The sequence below is a fragment of the Trypanosoma cruzi genome, assembly GCF_000209065.1.
Source record: "Trypanosoma cruzi strain CL Brener chromosome Unknown tcruzi_1047053506449, whole genome shotgun sequence".
Lineage (NCBI taxonomy): Eukaryota > Euglenozoa > Kinetoplastea > Trypanosomatida > Trypanosomatidae > Trypanosoma > Trypanosoma cruzi.
Genome location: NW_920039.1, coordinates 11,320 through 15,503, shown reverse-complemented (window position 1 = coordinate 15,503; position 4,184 = coordinate 11,320). Strand labels below are relative to the sequence as shown.

At 47.0% G+C, this 4,184-nt stretch overlaps 1 non-coding gene across 1 annotated transcript, besides 10 other annotated features; it reads right to left on the bottom strand.

Moving 5' to 3' along the window:
• Positions 1–1,163: a mobile genetic element.
• Positions 1–2,421: a sequence feature (heterozygous, Esmeraldo-like haplotype).
• Positions 2,276–2,328: a sequence feature (AT_rich).
• Positions 2,422–2,970: a sequence feature (areas merged during assembly that could not be assigned to a particular haplotype. This can correspond to areas where the two haplotypes were merged or to regions with more than two copies in the genome that were merged during assembly.).
• Position 2,971, bottom strand: a sequence feature (areas merged during assembly that could not be assigned to a particular haplotype. This can correspond to areas where the two haplotypes were merged or to regions with more than two copies in the genome that were merged during assembly.).
• Positions 2,972–3,156: a sequence feature (areas merged during assembly that could not be assigned to a particular haplotype. This can correspond to areas where the two haplotypes were merged or to regions with more than two copies in the genome that were merged during assembly.).
• Positions 3,108–3,218, bottom strand: Tc00.1047053506449.40. Its single transcript, XR_008255357.1, has one exon. It is a non-coding gene; the product is annotated as a spliced leader RNA (transcript).
• Positions 3,157–4,072: a sequence feature (heterozygous, Esmeraldo-like haplotype).
• Positions 3,645–3,820: a mobile genetic element.
• Positions 3,645–4,184: part of a mobile genetic element that runs on past the window's edge.
• Positions 4,073–4,184: part of a sequence feature (areas not merged during assembly with more than two copies in the genome that could not be assigned to a particular haplotype) that runs on past the window's edge.

Below are 4,184 nucleotides of genomic sequence, written 5' to 3'. Positions count from 1 at the left end.
AGTACCGTTTGCGTAATGTGTATGGGTGCCCTCTTTCCCGGCTGCAAGGTGATGACGGCGGGTTCTTCCTGCAGTGTTTCCGAGTAGGACGGATACGCATCCTCCATTGGCAGGGCCCACCCGCATACTTCGCATTGGGTGCCGGCCACCGCCGTTGTTGAAAACATACGCCGTAGCTTCGAATCGTTTTTGATGAGGAGCTCCAAAGCCGAGACCGGTGCCAGCGGCAGGGTCACTTCCATTGCCCGTATGATCCGTTCCGTATTCTCTCTGCATGGCACCGTGTAGGTACTCCGTACTTCCTGCGACAACTGGCTCTCGTCCTCGTAATGAGACAGGACCGCCAGCACTGCATTGAGCGAGCAGGATTTCTCAACTGGGCACGTGCAGTGCCCGTTTAGATGTAGCCGGTACGGGTAGCACTTGTCGTATGTTGGGTGAGCCTGGCGACAGTGGTAAAACACGTCGTGCTCCCCAGGTCGGTTAAACGAGCACAGTGGACAGTGGTAATTTTGTGCTCCACTTTGGTACAAGGCCGTCCACCATGGCACTAGAGTCTTAGTGGCTCCTATGTACCGTTGGTGCTTTTCCTGGTAGGCCTGCAGCTCGAGCTCCGCTAGCGCTGCTATGGCAGCATGCGGGTTTTTTGGTCTGGTTAGTTGTCCCCGAAAACCTGCGTGTGGCAACCCCTGCGCGACCTCCCGTCTTCCCGGGAGGGATGGGGTTGCGGTGTTTGTCTGTGGTCCCCGCTGTTCTTGTGAGGCCCCTCGTCGGACCCCCTGGGACCCCGGCCGGACCTCCTGTTGTGTCCTGCGCGGCGCCTGTGCCGGCGTGTTATTTCTTTCCAAGCTGGATTGTGATCTGTACCGTCTGGGCTGTTGGTCTCTGTACTGCCAGGAACGGTTTCCTCCTTGAATCATTTGCGGCCCTCCCTGGGGTTGTTGAGATCGCCAGAGTAACTCTGCGTCTCTTCTGTTCGGCCGTCAACTCCTTGACCTCCAGCTGCGATTCCCATTGTTATCCGTGTATCGCCCCTTAGTAGGGGACGTGAGCAGTTTGATAGCCTCTGTCGTTGCCGCAGTAATGATCTCCTGAAGCTGAGATGGATCCACGTTGTCTCGGTGGATAAACGGAATTCTTGACGCAGCCGCTGACCGTGTCATATACCGTGGTGGTTGTTGCCGCCTCCCACCTGTCGTCCAGTCATTGTCCGTCCTCCCGTTGCGAAAGTCAAAAGGCATTGGCATTCCTTGCTTGGAGTAGGCCATAATACTTACCAGAGTAAAGATGTATCTGCCGAGACCTGGTTTGCCAGGCCGTGATAATTAGTATCCTGGATATAGTAATTGTCCGTGCAACAACATTTAACGAGCAACGTCAATCGATCGAACCTAAAGACCCTTCACTCCCTATCCAATACGCTGTCCAATATCCGTGTTCTGCCAAATGACGCAGTCGTCAATTCTTTTCTTTATCACTTCCTCGCTTCTTCGCTGATTATTAACAACGATCTCCAACAACCAATAATCGTCAGTATCCTTTCTGTTCTCTCTGTTTCCCAATAATTAATAATATTCTTATCAACACTCTAGAAACCTGGTCACTGATAGACCCTCACAAATTGTTTATTTTTCCAGAAGGGGTACTTTCCCGGTTACTCACTCTATCTGAAATTTTTTACAAAATAATATCGATCTCCAAAATCCGATGAGTATCGATGCCCCCTCTCTGTCCAATATCTTTAATATCCGCAATGATATTTTCTTTCCTTAAAAATACTAGAAACCTGGTCACAGATAGACCCTCAAAAATTTTTATTTTTCCAAAACAGGTATTTACCGCAACCTCTTCGATTGTTTATTGATTAACAACAACGATCTCCGACAACCAATACTCGTCAATGCCTATTTCTTCTTGTTGTTGTGAACTACGAAAAGAAGGTAGTTCTTGTACCTAAAATTTATTATAAGAGTATTCAAAGAGCTCGACAAAGTATTAATTTTTCTACCAAATTGATCCGTTTTACAGCTATGAGTATCTCTTTGTGCCTAATGAACTGTATGTTAGTTCTGCTAATTTTGCTTCTGTTGATTTTGTTTTTCCTTTTTCTTTTTTTCTTATTTACAAATAGTTTTATTGTCAAGCACCAAACACGTACGCCGATCTCAGCTGAGTAAAAGGAGCTCTTGTATCATTTTATATTACGTATTTAGAGTCCGACCACAAAAATTGTTATCAAGTAGGGTGATACAGCGTCAAAAATAAAACCAATCACTATATATATAGATATATATGAATATTTTTTTTTTTGATTTTTTTAGATTTTTTGAAAACGATGATAAAGTCAAAAAAATTTCTTTTGCCAAGTAGGTTTTGCACTCGCGTCAAAATAACACTAGTCAAATGACAAAACGAAAATTGTTTTTTTTTTTTGAAAAAATGACCAAGACAAAAAAAAAGTTTTGCTCATGTAGGTTTCGAAACGGCGTCGGATCAGCACCGGCTTATATGTTAAAGTTTTTCAGACGCCTTTCTTGAAACCTAAAAAATAAATCAAAAAAATGGCTAAGACAAAACTGGGAAAAGTTTATCACGAACAAGGTTTGAAACAGAGACTGCACCGACAACACCATCTACCAAAAAGATTGCGTCCCACAACGGCTTTCAATTTTGATGAGGGGTTTTTCGCGGCACTTGGGACCGTGTACAAAACCCCATTTTTATTAGGGGTTGTACGCGGTCACTGGGGAGGGGTCAGGGTCCGGGATGTCGGCCCCGGGATAGCGCCGTGGACGGCGTCAGGGGGCGGAAAAGACGCACATGGCGAGTGTGGAACAGCAAATGCAGCCGAGTGTGCGAGCAAGGCAAAAACACCGGAAAACACAGGAAGAAGCGCGGCATACGCGGAAAAAAGGCGAATAAAAGGAGCGAGAGAGAGAAAAGGTGAAACAAAACAAAGATGCAGGCAATAGCAGCCATGAAGCGAAAATGAGGGGGCCAGAAGGAGGTGGCGGACACGCAACGTGGGGGGGCAGCCGCACGAGGGGGTACGGGGCTATATATATATGGGTATATATGGCAGACACACCCATTAAAAAAAAAAAAAAGGGTCCGTGGACCCCGGTCAAAAGAAATTGACCAAACATAACCGCCAGAGGCGGGTTGGAAGCTTAGCGTACCAATATAGTAAAGAAACTGTATCAATAATAGCGCTAGTTGAAAGGGGTTGTGTTCCACAACGGCCTTCAATTTTGATGAGGGGTTTTTCGCGGCACTTGGGACCGTGTACGAAAACCCCATTTTTATTAGGGGTTGTACGCGGTCACTGGGGCCTGTGTACAAAAGTCCCCCCCCTCCCAGGCCACACTGGGGAGGGGTCAGGGTCCGGGATGTCGGCCCCGGGATAGCGCCGTGGACGGCGTCAGGGGCCGGAAAAGACGCACATGGTGAGCGTGGAACGACAAATGCAGCCGAGTGAGTGAGCAAAGCAAAAAAGAAGGAAAAAACACAAAAGCACCGGAAAACACAGGAAGAGGTGTGGAATACGCAAGGGAAAGGGAGAATAAAAGGAACGAGACGGAGAAAACATGAAACAATAAAGGCAAATAAAAGTATCTATAAAGCATAAAGAAGAGTTTTGTTTTAGGAGCTTGTGAAAAGAATGATCGCGGCAGAGCTGGCTAACTTAATTAATGTATGTAGATCCTGATGAGTGAATGCATTCCTTATGAAACTTTCTGCCGTATGAATCTTATGGAAAGGAAACTACTTCATGGGGCAGGGGGTTGATACAGGCCAGATAATAATTGTTTTTTATTTTATATGTTGCAGACACAGCCAGGTAGTTGTAAGAAAATGGCATTGGTTCCCTACACACCCTCCGAGTTGTGTGATATTGGCGCCCGTCTCTGGGACATGGTGTGCCAATGTGGCGAGACCCAGGTGCAGATGATGTTCATTAATGGTAACCAGATGTCGGACGAGACGCTGACTGTGGCCGCCTCTACGACAGATTTATGCTTGTTCCATGGACCTATCTCTAAAGCATGACAGGATTCTACTCTTATTGGACATGTTGCAAATCTCCGGGCGCCTCAGATCCCTAATTTCGAGGCCCAGGTGCTACTGCCCGCTATGGGGGCAGCCCGGAAGTTGGGGCTCCAACAAGGACTCATCACTGCTGA